This window comes from Ranitomeya imitator, chromosome 10 (assembly GCF_032444005.1).
Source record: "Ranitomeya imitator isolate aRanImi1 chromosome 10, aRanImi1.pri, whole genome shotgun sequence".
Lineage (NCBI taxonomy): Eukaryota > Metazoa > Chordata > Amphibia > Anura > Dendrobatidae > Ranitomeya > Ranitomeya imitator.
Window position 1 is genome coordinate 93,071,319 of NC_091291.1, and position 19,596 is coordinate 93,090,914.

Consider the following 19,596-nt stretch of genomic DNA (forward strand, 5'->3'; position numbering starts at 1 on the left):
ATTTTAAAATAATTTTCAATGACAATTGATGGTCATATTTCTGCTGACTAATTTGGAAAGAGTTAAGGTACAAAATCCACAAGAAGTCAGGATGGCCGAGCGGTCTAAGGCGCTGCGTTCAGGTCGCAGTCTCTCTTGGAGGCGTGGGTTCAAATCCCACTTCTGACATCACCTTTTCGTTTCATGAAACTATACAGATTCCCTTCAGTTATTGATTAGATGGGGCTCAAACCAAACTTAGCAATGGGCCTTAAAAAACCTGATCCCAAAGTTATGACTACCTGGGAGTTTTTGGGGTGAATCTGAAATTGTCATCTATAAACGGAACTCTAGGATTGTGAAATAGGTTTTATGTGCATATGTTAGCTGTCTTGGCACCATAAAAATGCTATGGGCGGTGAATGGGGAGGATTATTTCACCTCTTTGTGTTCTCTTTCCCTATTAGGTAAGATTCCACATCCTATGGGGCTGTTCTGGGAGATTTCTATAAACTGAATTGCAGGTAAGTCTAATTTCATATTTGTTTACCTCATTCCTCAATAGACCATAACAGTACTTAATAAACAAAAGCTGAAAAAGTAGGTAATCATAGATTAAAAAGTCTGAAATGCGCATGCGATACTGACATCTAAGTTTCAGCACATTTTGGGACAAATGTTTTCACATTGAAAGTTAACAATCATTAAAATATTTTCTCTAAATTTTTGTCTCCTTTTTTGCTCCAATTATTTGCATCTAATATCAAATAAAACTTGATGTAACATTATGCATGCACATTGTGTTTTATGTGCAACCATCACCTGTCTCATAAACACAGGGTTAGAATGAACATGATGAATAGAGTCAAATTGGAAATGTAAAAAAATCTGTCAAAATTGCATTTTTTTTCTACTCATTCACAAAGAGTTAATGAAAGTTATTAAACATGTACAACAAAATGGCAGGAGTTTCAAATAGAAATCATGCTGCAAAAACTAGTCAAAGCAAAAATAAAAATATACATTTTCAGGGGTTTCGCTTGACATTTGCCGAGTGTCAAACACTCCTAAAGTTGTTTGTGTTTGGCCGAAATAGCTCAGTTGGGAGAGCGTTAGACTGAAGATCTAAAGGTCCCTGGTTCGATCCCGGGTTTCGGCAACATAATTTTTCTTCACTGTTTACATTTTAAGGAGAAAATGAACAAAGCACATGGGCTGATTATTATTATTATTATTATACATTTTTATAGCGCCATTTATTCCATGGCGCTTTACATGTGAATACGGGGCAAATATACGGGGCTGATGACTGAAAGAAAATTAAAAAAAGGCCTAAAAATCTTAACTATCTACAGAAAATAAAATGTTGAAAAGATGAGAAATGGGAGCTTTTCCTTTTGAGCAAATTATTATTTTTTTTAATTTTTCCTCTATTTTGTTTATTTCCATTTCACTAAGCTGTAAGAGGATTTAATGGGAACCGGATAGCTGATACAGGCATCATGTATCAGACACTAGCTGAATGATTTCAGCCATGTATGTTTGACTATGAAATGCTGTGGTGTATATGGATTCATTGTGAGAAGTAATTTCTAAAATGGGGTCACTTTGGGGGGGGTTTCTGCTGTTTTTGGTACATTTGGTACTCTGAAAATTTTACCGCAAACTATTCTTGCAAAATCTGCATTCCAAAACCCGAATGGTGCTCTTATTTTCAAAGCCCTGCTGTGTGGCCAAATGGTAGTTTCTGAAGAAATATGATGCATCACCGCATTTTGTGAGAAATCTAACATTTCTAACATCCTAACAAAATAAAAGGAGGTTTGAAAATTAATGCTGACAAAAAGTACACACATGAAAAATGCTATTTATTAATGTTTTTGTGTGTTGCGACAAGTTGGTTTAAGGGTATAAGCAGTCAAAGAATAAAAATGACTAATATTTCAAAATTTTAAGCAAACTTTAGATATTTTCACAGAAAAAAACTAAAAGTTTATTGACCTAAATTTACAGTTAATGTAAAGTACAATGTGTCACAAAAAACACTTTCAGAATTACGGGGATATGTAGAAGCATTCCAGAGTTATTACTGCATAAGGTGATACATGTCATATTTTTTAACAAATGGGGCTTGGCCTTTTAGCTCAAAATAGGCTTTATAACTAATAGTTTAAACAAATGTATAGAAATAAAAACTGTAATATTAATTATTTTAAAATAATTTTCAATGACAATTGATGGTCATATTTCTGCTGACTAATTTGGAAAGAGTTAAGGTACAAAATCCACAAGAAGTCAGGATGGCCGAGCGGTCTAAGGCGCTGCGTTCAGGTCGCAGTCTCTCTTGGAGGCGTGGGTTCAAATCCCACTTCTGACATCACCTTTTCGTTTCATGAAACTATACAGATTCCCTTCAGTTATTGATTAGATGGGGCTCAAACCAAACTTAGCAATGGGCCTTAAAAAACCTGATCCCAAAGTTATGACTACCTGGGAGTCTTTGGGGTGAATCTGAAATTGTCATCTATAAACGGAACTCTAGGATTGTGAAATAGGTTTTATGTGCATATGTTAGCTGTCTTGGCACCATAAAAATACTATGGGCGGTGAATGGGGAGGATTATTTCACCTCTTTGTGTTCTCTTTCCCTATTAGGTAAGATTCCACATCCTATGGGGCTGTTCTGGGAGATTTCTATAAACTGAATTGCAGGTAAGTCTAATTTCATATTTGTTTACCTCATTCCTCAATAGACCATAACAGTACTTAATAAACAAAAGCTGAAAAAGTAGGTAATCATAGATTAAAAAGTCTGAAATGCGCATGCGATACTGACATCTAAGTTTCAGCACATTTTGGGACAAACGTTTTCACATTGAAAGTTAACAATCATTAAAATATTTTCTCTAAATTTTTGTCTCCTTTTTTGCTCCAATTATTTGCATCTAATATCAAATAAAACTTGATGTAACATTATGCATGCACATTGTGTTTTATGTGCAACCATCACCTGTCTCATAAACACAGGGTTAGAATGAACATGATGAATAGAGTCAAATTGGAAATGTAAAAAAATCTGTCAAAATTGCATTTTTTTTCTACTCATTCACAAAGAGTTAATGAAAGTTATTAAACATGTACAACAAAATGGCAGGAGTTTCAAATAGAAATCATGCTGCAAAAACTAGTCAAAGCAAAAATAAAAATATACATTTTCAGGGGTTTCGCTTGACATTTGCCGAGTGTCAAACACTCCTAAAGTTGTTTGTGTTTGGCCGAAATAGCTCAGTTGGGAGAGCGTTAGACTGAAGATCTAAAGGTCCCTGGTTCGATCCCGGGTTTCGGCAACATAATTTTTCTTCACTGTTTACATTTTAAGGAGAAAATGAACAAAGCACATGGGCTGATTATTATTATTATTATTATACATTTTTATAGCGCCATTTATTCCATGGCGCTTTACATGTGAATACGGGGCAAATATACGGGGCTGATGACTGAAAGAAAATGAAAAAAAGGCCTAAAAATCTTAACTATCTACAGAAAATAAAATGTTGAAAAGATGAGAAATGGGAGCTTTTCCTTTTGAGCAAATTATTATTTTTTTTAATTTTTCCTCTATTTTGTTTATTTCCATTTCACTAAGCTGTAAGAGGATTTAATGGGAACCGGATAGCTGATACAGGCATCATGTATCAGACACTAGCTGAATGATTTCAGCCATGTATGTTTGACTATGAAATGCTGTGGTGTATATGGATTCATTGTGAGAAGTAATTTCTAAAATGGGGTCACTTTGGGGGGGGGTTTCTGCTGTTTTTGGTACATTTGGTACTCTGAAAATTTTACCGCAAACTATTCTTGCAAAATCTGCATTCCAAAACCCGAATGGTGCTCTTATTTTCAAAGCCCTGCTGTGTGGCCAAATGGTAGTTTCTGAAGAAATATGATGCATCACCGCATTTTGTGAGAAATCTAACATTTCTAACATCCTAACAAAATAAAAGGAGGTTTGAAAATTAATGCTGACAAAAAGTACACACATGAAAAATGCTATTTATTAATGTTTTTGTGTGTTGCGACAAGTTGGTTTAAGGGTATAAGCAGTCAAAGAATAAAAATGACTAATATTTCAAAATTTTAAGCAAACTTTAGATATTTTCACAGAAAAAAACTAAAAGTTTATTGACCTAAATTTACAGTTAATGTAAAGTACAATGTGTCACAAAAAACACTTTCAGAATTACGGGGATATGTAGAAGCATTCCAGAGTTATTACTGCATAAGGTGATACATGTCATATTTTTTAACAAATGGGGCTTGGCCTTTTAGCTCAAAATAGGCTTTATAACTAATAGTTTAAACAAATGTATAGAAATAAAAACTGTAATATTAATTATTTTAAAATAATTTTCAATGACAATTGATGGTCATATTTCTGCTGACTAATTTGGAAAGAGTTAAGGTACAAAATCCACAAGAAGTCAGGATGGCCGAGCGGTCTAAGGCGCTGCGTTCAGGTCGCAGTCTCTCTTGGAGGCGTGGGTTCAAATCCCACTTCTGACATCACCTTTTCGTTTCATGAAACTATACAGATTCCCTTCAGTTATTGATTAGATGGGGCTCAAACCAAACTTAGCAATGGGCCTTAAAAAACCTGATCCCAAAGTTATGACTACCTGGGAGTCTTTGGGGTGAATCTGAAATTGTCATCTATAAACGGAACTCTAGGATTGTGAAATAGGTTTTATGTGCATATGTTAGCTGTCTTGGCACCATAAAAATACTATGGGCGGTGAATGGGGAGGATTATTTCACCTCTTTGTGTTCTCTTTCCCTATTAGGTAAGATTCCACATCCTATGGGGCTGTTCTGGGAGATTTCTATAAACTGAATTGCAGGTAAGTCTAATTTCATATTTGTTTACCTCATTCCTCAATAGACCATAACAGTACTTAATAAACAAAAGCTGAAAAAGTAGGTAATCATAGATTAAAAAGTCTGAAATGCGCATGCGATACTGACATCTAAGTTTCAGCACATTTTGGGACAAACGTTTTCACATTGAAAGTTAACAATCATTAAAATATTTTCTCTAAATTTTTGTCTCCTTTTTTGCTCCAATTATTTGCATCTAATATCAAATAAAACTTGATGTAACATTATGCATGCACATTGTGTTTTATGTGCAACCATCACCTGTCTCATAAACACAGGGTTAGAATGAACATGATGAATAGAGTCAAATTGGAAATGTAAAAAAATCTGTCAAAATTGCATTTTTTTTCTACTCATTCACAAAGAGTTAATGAAAGTTATTAAACATGTACAACAAAATGGCAGGAGTTTCAAATAGAAATCATGCTGCAAAAACTAGTCAAAGCAAAAATAAAAATATACATTTTCAGGGGTTTCGCTTGACATTTGCCGAGTGTCAAACACTCCTAAAGTTGTTTGTGTTTGGCCGAAATAGCTCAGTTGGGAGAGCGTTAGACTGAAGATCTAAAGGTCCCTGGTTCGATCCCGGGTTTCGGCAACATAATTTTTCTTCACTGTTTACATTTTAAGGAGAAAATGAACAAAGCACATGGGCTGATTATTATTATTATTATTATACATTTTTATAGCGCCATTTATTCCATGGCGCTTTACATGTGAATACGGGGCAAATATACGGGGCTGATGACTGAAAGAAAATGAAAAAAAGGCCTAAAAATCTTAACTATCTACAGAAAATAAAATGTTGAAAAGATGAGAAATGGGAGCTTTTCCTTTTGAGCAAATTATTATTTTTTTTAATTTTTCCTCTATTTTGTTTATTTCCATTTCACTAAGCTGTAAGAGGATTTAATGGGAACCGGATAGCTGATACAGGCATCATGTATCAGACACTAGCTGAATGATTTCAGCCATGTATGTTTGACTATGAAATGCTGTGGTGTATATGGATTCATTGTGAGAAGTAATTTCTAAAATGGGGTCACTTTGGGGGGGGGTTTCTGCTGTTTTTGGTACATTTGGTACTCTGAAAATTTTACCGCAAACTATTCTTGCAAAATCTGCATTCCAAAACCCGAATGGTGCTCTTATTTTCAAAGCCCTGCTGTGTGGCCAAATGGTAGTTTCTGAAGAAATATGATGCATCACCGCATTTTGTGAGAAATCTAACATTTCTAACATCCTAACAAAATAAAAGGAGGTTTGAAAATTAATGCTGACAAAAAGTACACACATGAAAAATGCTATTTATTAATGTTTTTGTGTGTTGCGACAAGTTGGTTTAAGGGTATAAGCAGTCAAAGAATAAAAATGACTAATATTTCAAAATTTTAAGCAAACTTTAGATATTTTCACAGAAAAAAACTAAAAGTTTATTGACCTAAATTTACAGTTAATGTAAAGTACAATGTGTCACAAAAAACACTTTCAGAATTACGGGGATATGTAGAAGCATTCCAGAGTTATTACTGCATAAGGTGATACATGTCATATTTTTTAACAAATGGGGCTTGGCCTTTTAGCTCAAAATAGGCTTTATAACTAATAGTTTAAACAAATGTATAGAAATAAAAACTGTAATATTAATTATTTTAAAATAATTTTCAATGACAATTGATGGTCATATTTCTGCTGACTAATTTGGAAAGAGTTAAGGTACAAAATCCACAAGAAGTCAGGATGGCCGAGCGGTCTAAGGCGCTGCGTTCAGGTCGCAGTCTCTCTTGGAGGCGTGGGTTCAAATCCCACTTCTGACATCACCTTTTCGTTTCATGAAACTATACAGATTCCCTTCAGTTATTGATTAGATGGGGCTCAAACCAAACTTAGCAATGGGCCTTAAAAAACCTGATCCCAAAGTTATGACTACCTGGGAGTTTTTGGGGTGAATCTGAAATTGTCATCTATAAACGGAACTCTAGGATTGTGAAATAGGTTTTATGTGCATATGTTAGCTGTCTTGGCACCATAAAAATACTATGGGCGGTGAATGGGGAGGATTATTTCACCTCTTTGTGTTCTCTTTCCCTATTAGGTAAGATTCCACATCCTATGGGGCTGTTCTGGGAGATTTCTATAAACTGAATTGCAGGTAAGTCTAATTTCATATTTGTTTACCTCATTCCTCAATAGACCATAACAGTACTTAATAAACAAAAGCTGAAAAAGTAGGTAATCATAGATTAAAAAGTCTGAAATGCGCATGCGATACTGACATCTAAGTTTCAGCACATTTTGGGACAAACGTTTTCACATTGAAAGTTAACAATCATTAAAATATTTTCTCTAAATTTTTGTCTCCTTTTTTGCTCCAATTATTTGCATCTAATATCAAATAAAACTTGATGTAACATTATGCATGCACATTGTGTTTTATGTGCAACCATCACCTGTCTCATAAACACAGGGTTAGAATGAACATGATGAATAGAGTCAAATTGGAAATGTAAAAAAATCTGTCAAAATTGCATTTTTTTTCTACTCATTCACAAAGAGTTAATGAAAGTTATTAAACATGTACAACAAAATGGCAGGAGTTTCAAATAGAAATCATGCTGCAAAAACTAGTCAAAGCAAAAATAAAAATATACATTTTCAGGGGTTTCGCTTGACATTTGCCGAGTGTCAAACACTCCTAAAGTTGTTTGTGTTTGGCCGAAATAGCTCAGTTGGGAGAGCGTTAGACTGAAGATCTAAAGGTCCCTGGTTCGATCCCGGGTTTCGGCAACATAATTTTTCTTCACTGTTTACATTTTAAGGAGAAAATGAACAAAGCACATGGGCTGATTATTATTATTATTATTATACATTTTTATAGCGCCATTTATTCCATGGCGCTTTACATGTGAATACGGGGCAAATATACGGGGCTGATGACTGAAAGAAAATGAAAAAAAGGCCTAAAAATCTTAACTATCTACAGAAAATAAAATGTTGAAAAGATGAGAAATGGGAGCTTTTCCTTTTGAGCAAATTATTATTTTTTTTAATTTTTCCTCTATTTTGTTTATTTCCATTTCACTAAGCTGTAAGAGGATTTAATGGGAACCGGATAGCTGATACAGGCATCATGTATCAGACACTAGCTGAATGATTTCAGCCATGTATGTTTGACTATGAAATGCTGTGGTGTATATGGATTCATTGTGAGAAGTAATTTCTAAAATGGGGTCACTTTGGGGGGGGTTTCTGCTGTTTTTGGTACATTTGGTACTCTGAAAATTTTACCGCAAACTATTCTTGCAAAATCTGCATTCCAAAACCCGAATGGTGCTCTTATTTTCAAAGCCCTGCTGTGTGGCCAAATGGTAGTTTCTGAAGAAATATGATGCATCACCGCATTTTGTGAGAAATCTAACATTTCTAACATCCTAACAAAATAAAAGGAGGTTTGAAAATTAATGCTGACAAAAAGTACACACATGAAAAATGCTATTTATTAATGTTTTTGTGTGTTGCGACAAGTTGGTTTAAGGGTATAAGCAGTCAAAGAATAAAAATGACTAATATTTCAAAATTTTAAGCAAACTTTAGATATTTTCACAGAAAAAAACTAAAAGTTTATTGACCTAAATTTACAGTTAATGTAAAGTACAATGTGTCACAAAAAACACTTTCAGAATTACGGGGATATGTAGAAGCATTCCAGAGTTATTACTGCATAAGGTGATACATGTCATATTTTTTAACAAATGGGGCTTGGCCTTTTAGCTCAAAATAGGCTTTATAACTAATAGTTTAAACAAATGTATAGAAATAAAAACTGTAATATTAATTATTTTAAAATAATTTTCAATGACAATTGATGGTCATATTTCTGCTGACTAATTTGGAAAGAGTTAAGGTACAAAATCCACAAGAAGTCAGGATGGCCGAGCGGTCTAAGGCGCTGCGTTCAGGTCGCAGTCTCTCTTGGAGGCGTGGGTTCAAATCCCACTTCTGACATCACCTTTTCGTTTCATGAAACTATACAGATTCCCTTCAGTTATTGATTAGATGGGGCTCAAACCAAACTTAGCAATGGGCCTTAAAAAACCTGATCCCAAAGTTATGACTACCTGGGAGTTTTTGGGGTGAATCTGAAATTGTCATCTATAAACGGAACTCTAGGATTGTGAAATAGGTTTTATGTGCATATGTTAGCTGTCTTGGCACCATAAAAATACTATGGGCGGTGAATGGGGAGGATTATTTCACCTCTTTGTGTTCTCTTTCCCTATTAGGTAAGATTCCACATCCTATGGGGCTGTTCTGGGAGATTTCTATAAACTGAATTGCAGGTAAGTCTAATTTCATATTTGTTTACCTCATTCCTCAATAGACCATAACAGTACTTAATAAACAAAAGCTGAAAAAGTAGGTAATCATAGATTAAAAAGTCTGAAATGCGCATGCGATACTGACATCTAAGTTTCAGCACATTTTGGGACAAACGTTTTCACATTGAAAGTTAACAATCATTAAAATATTTTCTCTAAATTTTTGTCTCCTTTTTTGCTCCAATTATTTGCATCTAATATCAAATAAAACTTGATGTAACATTATGCATGCACATTGTGTTTTATGTGCAACCATCACCTGTCTCATAAACACAGGGTTAGAATGAACATGATGAATAGAGTCAAATTGGAAATGTAAAAAAATCTGTCAAAATTGCATTTTTTTTCTACTCATTCACAAAGAGTTAATGAAAGTTATTAAACATGTACAACAAAATGGCAGGAGTTTCAAATAGAAATCATGCTGCAAAAACTAGTCAAAGCAAAAATAAAAATATACATTTTCAGGGGTTTCGCTTGACATTTGCCGAGTGTCAAACACTCCTAAAGTTGTTTGTGTTTGGCCGAAATAGCTCAGTTGGGAGAGCGTTAGACTGAAGATCTAAAGGTCCCTGGTTCGATCCCGGGTTTCGGCAACATAATTTTTCTTCACTGTTTACATTTTAAGGAGAAAATGAACAAAGCACATGGGCTGATTATTATTATTATTATTATACATTTTTATAGCGCCATTTATTCCATGGCGCTTTACATGTGAATACGGGGCAAATATACGGGGCTGATGACTGAAAGAAAATGAAAAAAAGGCCTAAAAATCTTAACTATCTACAGAAAATAAAATGTTGAAAAGATGAGAAATGGGAGCTTTTCCTTTTGAGCAAATTATTATTTTTTTTAATTTTTCCTCTATTTTGTTTATTTCCATTTCACTAAGCTGTAAGAGGATTTAATGGGAACCGGATAGCTGATACAGGCATCATGTATCAGACACTAGCTGAATGATTTCAGCCATGTATGTTTGACTATGAAATGCTGTGGTGTATATGGATTCATTGTGAGAAGTAATTTCTAAAATGGGGTCACTTTGGGGGGGGGTTTCTGCTGTTTTTGGTACATTTGGTACTCTGAAAATTTTACCGCAAACTATTCTTGCAAAATCTGCATTCCAAAACCCGAATGGTGCTCTTATTTTCAAAGCCCTGCTGTGTGGCCAAATGGTAGTTTCTGAAGAAATATGATGCATCACCGCATTTTGTGAGAAATCTAACATTTCTAACATCCTAACAAAATAAAAGGAGGTTTGAAAATTAATGCTGACAAAAAGTACACACATGAAAAATGCTATTTATTAATGTTTTTGTGTGTTGCGACAAGTTGGTTTAAGGGTATAAGCAGTCAAAGAATAAAAATGACTAATATTTCAAAATTTTAAGCAAACTTTAGATATTTTCACAGAAAAAAACTAAAAGTTTATTGACCTAAATTTACAGTTTATGTAAAGTACAATGTGTCACAAAAAACACTTTCAGAATTACGGGGATATGTAGAAGCATTCCAGAGTTATTACTGCATAAGGTGATACATGTCATATTTTTTAACAAATGGGGCTTGGCCTTTTAGCTCAAAATAGGCTTTATAACTAATAGTTTAAACAAATGTATAGAAATAAAAACTGTAATATTAATTATTTTAAAATAATTTTCAATGACAATTGATGGTCATATTTCTGCTGACTAATTTGGAAAGAGTTAAGGTACAAAATCCACAAGAAGTCAGGATGGCCGAGCGGTCTAAGGCGCTGCGTTCAGGTCGCAGTCTCTCTTGGAGGCGTGGGTTCAAATCCCACTTCTGACATCACCTTTTCGTTTCATGAAACTATACAGATTCCCTTCAGTTATTGATTAGATGGGGCTCAAACCAAACTTAGCAATGGGCCTTAAAAAACCTGATCCCAAAGTTATGACTACCTGGGAGTTTTTGGGGTGAATCTGAAATTGTCATCTATAAACGGAACTCTAGGATTGTGAAATAGGTTTTATGTGCATATGTTAGCTGTCTTGGCACCATAAAAATACTATGGGCGGTGAATGGGGAGGATTATTTCACCTCTTTGTGTTCTCTTTCCCTATTAGGCCGGAGATTCCACATCCTATGGGGCTGTTCTGGGAGATTTCTATAAACTGAATTGCAGGTAAGTCTAATTTCATATTTGTTTACCTCATTCCTCAATAGACCATAACAGTACTTAATAAACAAAAGCTGAAAAAGTAGGTAATCATAGATTAAAAAGTCTGAAATGCGCATGCGATACTGACATCTAAGTTTCAGCACATTTTGGGACAAACGTTTTCACATTGAAAGTTAACAATCATTAAAATATTTTCTCTAAATTTTTGTCTCCTTTTTTGCTCCAATTATTTGCATCTAATATCAAATAAAACTTGATGTAACATTATGCATGCACATTGTGTTTTATGTGCAACCATCACCTGTCTCATAAACACAGGGTTAGAATGAACATGATGAATAGAGTCAAATTGGAAATGTAAAAAAATCTGTCAAAATTGCATTTTTTTTCTACTCATTCACAAAGAGTTAATGAAAGTTATTAAACATGTACAACAAAATGGCAGGAGTTTCAAATAGAAATCATGCTGCAAAAACTAGTCAAAGCAAAAATAAAAATATACATTTTCAGGGGTTTCGCTTGACATTTGCCGAGTGTCAAACACTCCTAAAGTTGTTTGTGTTTGGCCGAAATAGCTCAGTTGGGAGAGCGTTAGACTGAAGATCTAAAGGTCCCTGGTTCGATCCCGGGTTTCGGCAACATAATTTTTCTTCACTGTTTACATTTTAAGGAGAAAATGAACAAAGCACATGGGCTGATTATTATTATTATTATTATACATTTTTATAGCGCCATTTATTCCATGGCGCTTTACATGTGAATACGGGGCAAATATACGGGGCTGATGACTGAAAGAAAATGAAAAAAAGGCCTAAAAATCTTAACTATCTACAGAAAATAAAATGTTGAAAAGATGAGAAATGGGAGCTTTTCCTTTTGAGCAAATTATTATTTTTTTTAATTTTTCCTCTATTTTGTTTATTTCCATTTCACTAAGCTGTAAGAGGATTTAATGGGAACCGGATAGCTGATACAGGCATCATGTATCAGACACTAGCTGAATGATTTCAGCCATGTATGTTTGACTATGAAATGCTGTGGTGTATATGGATTCATTGTGAGAAGTAATTTCTAAAATGGGGTCACTTTGGGGGGGGTTTCTGCTGTTTTTGGTACATTTGGTACTCTGAAAATTTTACCGCAAACTATTCTTGCAAAATCTGCATTCCAAAACCCGAATGGTGCTCTTATTTTCAAAGCCCTGCTGTGTGGCCAAATGGTAGTTTCTGAAGAAATATGATGCATCACCGCATTTTGTGAGAAATCTAACATTTCTAACATCCTAACAAAATAAAAGGAGGTTTGAAAATTAATGCTGACAAAAAGTACACACATGAAAAATGCTATTTATTAATGTTTTTGTGTGTTGCGACAAGTTGGTTTAAGGGTATAAGCAGTCAAAGAATAAAAATGACTAATATTTCAAAATTTTAAGCAAACTTTAGATATTTTCACAGAAAAAAACTAAAAGTTTATTGACCTAAATTTACAGTTAATGTAAAGTACAATGTGTCACAAAAAACACTTTCAGAATTACGGGGATATGTAGAAGCATTCCAGAGTTATTACTGCATAAGGTGATACATGTCATATTTTTTAACAAATGGGGCTTGGCCTTTTAGCTCAAAATAGGCTTTATAACTAATAGTTTAAACAAATGTATAGAAATAAAAACTGTAATATTAATTATTTTAAAATAATTTTCAATGACAATTGATGGTCATATTTCTGCTGACTAATTTGGAAAGAGTTAAGGTACAAAATCCACAAGAAGTCAGGATGGCCGAGCGGTCTAAGGCGCTGCGTTCAGGTCGCAGTCTCTCTTGGAGGCGTGGGTTCAAATCCCACTTCTGACATCACCTTTTCGTTTCATGAAACTATACAGATTCCCTTCAGTTATTGATTAGATGGGGCTCAAACCAAACTTAGCAATGGGCCTTAAAAAACCTGATCCCAAAGTTATGACTACCTGGGAGTTTTTGGGGTGAATCTGAAATTGTCATCTATAAACGGAACTCTAGGATTGTGAAATAGGTTTTATGTGCATATGTTAGCTGTCTTGGCACCATAAAAATACTATGGGCGGTGAATGGGGAGGATTATTTCACCTCTTTGTGTTCTCTTTCCCTATTAGGTAAGATTCCACATCCTATGGGGCTGTTCTGGGAGATTTCTATAAACTGAATTGCAGGTAAGTCTAATTTCATATTTGTTTACCTCATTCCTCAATAGACCATAACAGTACTTAATAAACAAAAGCTGAAAAAGTAGGTAATCATAGATTAAAAAGTCTGAAATGCGCATGCGATACTGACATCTAAGTTTCAGCACATTTTGGGACAAACGTTTTCACATTGAAAGTTAACAATCATTAAAATATTTTCTCTAAATTTTTGTCTCCTTTTTTGCTCCAATTATTTGCATCTAATATCAAATAAAACTTGATGTAACATTATGCATGCACATTGTGTTTTATGTGCAACCATCACCTGTCTCATAAACACAGGGTTAGAATGAACATGATGAATAGAGTCAAATTGGAAATGTAAAAAAATCTGTCAAAATTGCATTTTTTTTCTACTCATTCACAAAGAGTTAATGAAAGTTATTAAACATGTACAACAAAATGGCAGGAGTTTCAAATAGAAATCATGCTGCAAAAACTAGTCAAAGCAAAAATAAAAATATACATTTTCAGGGGTTTCGCTTGACATTTGCCGAGTGTCAAACACTCCTAAAGTTGTTTGTGTTTGGCCGAAATAGCTCAGTTGGGAGAGCGTTAGACTGAAGATCTAAAGGTCCCTGGTTCGATCCCGGGTTTCGGCAACATAATTTTTCTTCACTGTTTACATTTTAAGGAGAAAATGAACAAAGCACATGGGCTGATTATTATTATTATTATTATACATTTTTATAGCGCCATTTATTCCATGGCGCTTTACATGTGAATACGGGGCAAATATACGGGGCTGATGACTGAAAGAAAATGAAAAAAAGGCCTAAAAATCTTAACTATCTACAGAAAATAAAATGTTGAAAAGATGAGAAATGGGAGCTTTTCCTTTTGAGCAAATTATTATTTTTTTTAATTTTTCCTCTATTTTGTTTATTTCCATTTCACTAAGCTGTAAGAGGATTTAATGGGAACCGGATAGCTGATACAGGCATCATGTATCAGACACTAGCTGAATGATTTCAGCCATGTATGTTTGACTATGAAATGCTGTGGTGTATATGGATTCATTGTGAGAAGTAATTTCTAAAATGGGGTCACTTTGGGGGGGGGTTTCTGCTGTTTTTGGTACATTTGGTACTCTGAAAATTTTACCGCAAACTATTCTTGCAAAATCTGCATTCCAAAACCCGAATGGTGCTCTTATTTTCAAAGCCCTGCTGTGTGGCCAAATGGTAGTTTCTGAAGAAATATGATGCATCACCGCATTTTGTGAGAAATCTAACATTTCTAACATCCTAACAAAATAAAAGGAGGTTTGAAAATTAATGCTGACAAAAAGTACACACATGAAAAATGCTATTTATTAATGTTTTTGTGTGTTGCGACAAGTTGGTTTAAGGGTATAAGCAGTCAAAGAATAAAAATGACTAATATTTCAAAATTTTAAGCAAACTTTAGATATTTTCACAGAAAAAAACTAAAAGTTTATTGACCTAAATTTACAGTTTATGTAAAGTACAATGTGTCACAAAAAACACTTTCAGAATTACGGGGATATGTAGAAGCATTCCAGAGTTATTACTGCATAAGGTGATACATGTCATATTTTTTAACAAATGGGGCTTGGCCTTTTAGCTCAAAATAGGCTTTATAACTAATAGTTTAAACAAATGTATAGAAATAAAAACTGTAATATTAATTATTTTAAAATAATTTTCAATGACAATTGATGGTCATATTTCTGCTGACTAATTTGGAAAGAGTTAAGGTACAAAATCCACAAGAAGTCAGGATGGCCGAGCGGTCTAAGGCGCTGCGTTCAGGTCGCAGTCTCTCTTGGAGGCGTGGGTTCAAATCCCACTTCTGACATCACCTTTTCGTTTCATGAAACTATACAGATTCCCTTCAGTTATTGATTAGATGGGGCTCAAACCAAACTTAGCAATGGGCCTTAAAAAACCTGATCCCAAAGTTATGACTACCTGGGAGTTTTTGGGGTGAATCTGAAATTGTCATCTATAAACGGAACTCTAGGATTGTGAAATAGGTTTTATGTGCATATGTTAGCTGTCTTGGCACCATAAAAATACTATGGGCGGTGAATGGGGAGGATTATTTCACCTCTTTGTGTTCTCTTTCCCTATTAGGTAAGATTCCACATCCTATGGGGCTGTTCTGGGAGATTTCTATAAACTGAATTGCAGGTAAGTCTAATTTCATATTTGTTTACCTCATTCCTCAATAGACCATAACAGTACTTAATAAACAAAAGCTGAAAAAGTAGGTAATCATAGATTAAAAAGTCTGAAATGCGCATGCGATACTGACATCTAAGTTTCAGCACATTTTGGGACAAACGTTTTCACATTGAAAGTTAACAATCATTAAAATATTTTCTCTAAATTTTTGTCTCCTTTTTTGCTCCAATTATTTGCATCTAATATCAAATAAAACTTGATGTAACATTATGCATGCACATTGTGTTTTATGTGCAACCATCACCTGTCTCATAAACACAGGGTTAGAATGAACATGATGAATAGAGTCAAATTGGAAATGTAAAAAAATCTGTCAAAATTGCATTTTTTTTCTACTCATTCACAAAGAGTTAATGAAAGTTATTAAACATGTACAACAAAATGGCAGGAGTTTCAAATAGAAATCATGCTGCAAAAACTAGTCAAAGCAAAAATAAAAATATACATTTTCAGGGGTTTCGCTTGACATTTGCCGAGTGTCAAACACTCCTAAAGTTGTTTGTGTTTGGCCGAAATAGCTCAGTTGGGAGAGCGTTAGACTGAAGATCTAAAGGTCCCTGGTTCGATCCCGGGTTTCGGCAACATAATTTTTCTTCACTGTTTACATTTTAAGGAGAAAATGAACAAAGCACATGGGCTGATTATTATTATTATTATTATACATTTTTATAGCGCCATTTATTCCATGGCGCTTTACATGTGAATACGGGGCAAATATACGGGGCTGATGACTGAAAGAAAATGAAAAAAAGGCCTAAAAATCTTAACTATCTACAGAAAATAAAATGTTGAAAAGATGAGAAATGGGAGCTTTTCCTTTTGAGCAAATTATTATTTTTTTTAATTTTTCCTCTATTTTGTTTATTTCCATTTCACTAAGCTGTAAGAGGATTTAATGGGAACCGGATAGCTGATACAGGCATCATGTATCAGACACTAGCTGAATGATTTCAGCCATGTATGTTTGACTATGAAATGCTGTGGTGTATATGGATTCATTGTGAGAAGTAATTTCTAAAATGGGGTCACTTTGGGGGGGGTTTCTGCTGTTTTTGGTACATTTGGTACTCTGAAAATTTTACCGCAAACTATTCTTGCAAAATCTGCATTCCAAAACCCGAATGGTGCTCTTATTTTCAAAGCCCTGCTGTGTGGCCAAATGGTAGTTTCTGAAGAAATATGATGCATCACCGCATTTTGTGAGAAATCTAACATTTCTAACATCCTAACAAAATAAAAGGAGGTTTGAAAATTAATGCTGACAAAAAGTACACACATGAAAAATGCTATTTATTAATGTTTTTGTGTGTTGCGACAAGTTGGTTTAAGGGTATAAGCAGTCAAAGAATAAAAATGACTAATATTTCAAAATTTTAAGCAAACTTTAGATATTTTCACAGAAAAAAACTAAAAGTTTATTGACCTAAATTTACAGTTAATGTAAAGTACAATGTGTCACAAAAAACACTTTCAGAATTACGGGGATATGTAGAAGCATTCCAGAGTTATTACTGCATAAGGTGATACATGTCATATTTTTTAACAAATGGGGCTTGGCCTTTTAGCTCAAAATAGGCTTTATAACTAATAGTTTAAACAAATGTATAGAAATAAAAACTGTAATATTAATTATTTTAAAATAATTTTCAATGACAATTGATGGTCATATTTCTGCTGACTAATTTGGAAAGAGTTAAGGTACAAAATCCACAAGAAGTCAGGATGGCCGAGCGGTCTAAGGCGCTGCGTTCAGGTCGCAGTCTCTCTTGGAGGCGTGGGTTCAAATCCCACTTCTGACATCACCTTTTCGTTTCATGAAACTATACAGATTCCCTTCAGTTATTGATTAGATGGGGCTCAAACCAAACTTAGCAATGGGCCTTAAAAAACCTGATCCCAAAGTTATGACTACCTGGGAGTTTTTGGGGTGAATCTGAAATTGTCATCTATAAACGGAACTCTAGGATTGTGAAATAGGTTTTATGTGCATATGTTAGCTGTCTTGGCACCATAAAAATACTATGGGCGGTGAATGGGGAGGATTATTTCACCTCTTTGTGTTCTCTTTCCCTATTAGGTAAGATTCCACATCCTATGGGGCTGTTCTGGGAGATTTCTATAAACTGAATTGCAGGTAAGTCTAATTTCATATTTGTTTACCTCATTCCTCAATAGACCATAACAGTACTTAATAAACAAAAGCTGAAAAAGTAGGTAATCATAGATTAAAAAGTCTGAAATGCGCATGCGATACTGACATCTAAGTTTCAGCACATTTTGGGACAAACGTTTTCACATTGAAAGTTAACAATCATTAAAATATTTTCTCTAAATTTTTGTCTCCTTTTTTGCTCCAATTATTTGCATCTAATATCAAATAAAACTTGATGTAACATTATGCATGCACATTGTGTTTTATGTGCAACCATCACCTGTCTCATAAACACAGGGTTAGAATGAACATGATGAATAGAGTCAAATTGGAAATGTAAAAAAATCTGTCAAAATTGCATTTTTTTTCTACTCATTCACAAAGAGTTAATGAAAGTTATTAAACATGTACAACAAAATGGCAGGAGTTTCAAATAGAAATCATGCTGCAAAAACTAGTCAAAGCAAAAATAAAAATATACATTTTCAGGGGTTTCGCTTGACATTTGCCGAGTGTCAAACACTCCTAAAGTTGTTTGTGTTTGGCCGAAATAGCTCAGTTGGGAGAGCGTTAGACTGAAGATCTAAAGGTCCCTGGTTCGATCCCGGGTTTCGGCAACATAATTTTTCTTCACTGTTTACATTTTAAGGAGAAAATGAACAAAGCACATGGGCTGATTATTATTATTATTATTATACATTTTTATAGCGCCATTTATTCCATGGCGCTTTACATGTGAATACGGGGCAAATATACGGGGCTGATGACTGAAAGAAAATGAAAAAAAGGCCTAAAAATCTTAACTATCTACAGAAAATAAAATGTTGAAAAGATGAGAAATGGGAGCTTTTCCTTTTGAGCAAATTATTATTTTTTTTAATTTTTCCTCTATTTTGTTTATTTCCATTTCACTAAGCTGTAAGAGGATTTAATGGGAACCGGATAGCTGATACAGGCATCATGTATCAGACACTAGCTGAATGATTTCAGCCATGTATGTTTGACTATGAAATGCTGTGGTGTATATGGATTCATTGTGAGAAGTAATTTCTAAAATGGGGTCACTTTGGGGGGGGGTTTCTGCTGTTTTTGGTACATTTGGTACTCTGAAAATTTTACCGCAAACTATTCTTGCAAAATCTGCATTCCAAAACCCGAATGGTGCTCTTATTTTCAAAGCCCTGCTGTGTGGCCAAATGGTAGTTTCTGAAGAAATATGATGCATCACCGCATTTTGTGAGAAATCTAACATTTCTAACATCCTAACAAAATAAAAGGAGGTTTGAAAATTAATGCTGACAAAAAGTACACACATGAAAAATGCTATTTATTAATGTTTTTGTGTGTTGCGACAAGTTGGTTTAAGGGTATAAGCAGTCAAAGAATAAAAATGACTAATATTTCAAAATTTTAAGCAAACTTTAGATATTTTCACAGAAAAAAACTAAAAGTTTATTGACCTAAATTTACAGTTTATGTAAAGTACAATGTGTCACAAAAAACACTTTCAGAATTACGGGGATATGTAGAAGCATTCCAGAGTTATTACTGCATAAGGTGATACA

General features: G+C 34.2%; 18 non-coding genes across 18 annotated transcripts; all 18 read left to right on the plus strand.

Annotated features, from left to right (window-relative positions):
• The first annotated feature begins 85 nt into the window (after positions 1-85).
• TRNAL-CAG (transfer RNA leucine (anticodon CAG)) lies at positions 86-168 on the plus strand. The gene has a single exon. It is a non-coding gene; the product is annotated as a tRNA-Leu (tRNA).
• An 897-nt stretch (positions 169-1,065) lies between these two features.
• On the plus strand, positions 1,066-1,138 carry TRNAF-GAA (transfer RNA phenylalanine (anticodon GAA)). The gene has a single exon. It is a non-coding gene; the product is annotated as a tRNA-Phe (tRNA).
• Positions 1,139-2,273: 1,135 nt separating this feature from the next.
• On the plus strand, positions 2,274-2,356 carry TRNAL-CAG (transfer RNA leucine (anticodon CAG)). Its single transcript has one exon. It is a non-coding gene; the product is annotated as a tRNA-Leu (tRNA).
• Positions 2,357-3,253: 897 nt separating this feature from the next.
• Positions 3,254-3,326, plus strand: TRNAF-GAA (transfer RNA phenylalanine (anticodon GAA)). Its single transcript has one exon. It is a non-coding gene; the product is annotated as a tRNA-Phe (tRNA).
• Positions 3,327-4,462: 1,136 nt separating this feature from the next.
• TRNAL-CAG (transfer RNA leucine (anticodon CAG)) lies at positions 4,463-4,545 on the plus strand. The gene has a single exon. It is a non-coding gene; the product is annotated as a tRNA-Leu (tRNA).
• Positions 4,546-5,442: 897 nt separating this feature from the next.
• Positions 5,443-5,515, plus strand: TRNAF-GAA (transfer RNA phenylalanine (anticodon GAA)). The gene has a single exon. It is a non-coding gene; the product is annotated as a tRNA-Phe (tRNA).
• A 1,136-nt stretch (positions 5,516-6,651) lies between these two features.
• Positions 6,652-6,734, plus strand: TRNAL-CAG (transfer RNA leucine (anticodon CAG)). Its single transcript has one exon. It is a non-coding gene; the product is annotated as a tRNA-Leu (tRNA).
• An 897-nt stretch (positions 6,735-7,631) lies between these two features.
• TRNAF-GAA (transfer RNA phenylalanine (anticodon GAA)) lies at positions 7,632-7,704 on the plus strand. The gene has a single exon. It is a non-coding gene; the product is annotated as a tRNA-Phe (tRNA).
• Positions 7,705-8,839: 1,135 nt separating this feature from the next.
• On the plus strand, positions 8,840-8,922 carry TRNAL-CAG (transfer RNA leucine (anticodon CAG)). The gene has a single exon. It is a non-coding gene; the product is annotated as a tRNA-Leu (tRNA).
• An 897-nt stretch (positions 8,923-9,819) lies between these two features.
• Positions 9,820-9,892, plus strand: TRNAF-GAA (transfer RNA phenylalanine (anticodon GAA)). The gene has a single exon. It is a non-coding gene; the product is annotated as a tRNA-Phe (tRNA).
• Positions 9,893-11,028: 1,136 nt separating this feature from the next.
• On the plus strand, positions 11,029-11,111 carry TRNAL-CAG (transfer RNA leucine (anticodon CAG)). Its single transcript has one exon. It is a non-coding gene; the product is annotated as a tRNA-Leu (tRNA).
• An 899-nt stretch (positions 11,112-12,010) lies between these two features.
• Positions 12,011-12,083, plus strand: TRNAF-GAA (transfer RNA phenylalanine (anticodon GAA)). The gene has a single exon. It is a non-coding gene; the product is annotated as a tRNA-Phe (tRNA).
• Positions 12,084-13,218: 1,135 nt separating this feature from the next.
• Positions 13,219-13,301, plus strand: TRNAL-CAG (transfer RNA leucine (anticodon CAG)). Its single transcript has one exon. It is a non-coding gene; the product is annotated as a tRNA-Leu (tRNA).
• An 897-nt stretch (positions 13,302-14,198) lies between these two features.
• On the plus strand, positions 14,199-14,271 carry TRNAF-GAA (transfer RNA phenylalanine (anticodon GAA)). The gene has a single exon. It is a non-coding gene; the product is annotated as a tRNA-Phe (tRNA).
• Positions 14,272-15,407: 1,136 nt separating this feature from the next.
• TRNAL-CAG (transfer RNA leucine (anticodon CAG)) lies at positions 15,408-15,490 on the plus strand. Its single transcript has one exon. It is a non-coding gene; the product is annotated as a tRNA-Leu (tRNA).
• An 897-nt stretch (positions 15,491-16,387) lies between these two features.
• TRNAF-GAA (transfer RNA phenylalanine (anticodon GAA)) lies at positions 16,388-16,460 on the plus strand. The gene has a single exon. It is a non-coding gene; the product is annotated as a tRNA-Phe (tRNA).
• A 1,135-nt stretch (positions 16,461-17,595) lies between these two features.
• TRNAL-CAG (transfer RNA leucine (anticodon CAG)) lies at positions 17,596-17,678 on the plus strand. The gene has a single exon. It is a non-coding gene; the product is annotated as a tRNA-Leu (tRNA).
• An 897-nt stretch (positions 17,679-18,575) lies between these two features.
• TRNAF-GAA (transfer RNA phenylalanine (anticodon GAA)) lies at positions 18,576-18,648 on the plus strand. The gene has a single exon. It is a non-coding gene; the product is annotated as a tRNA-Phe (tRNA).
• Positions 18,649-19,596: the final 948 nt, after the last annotated feature.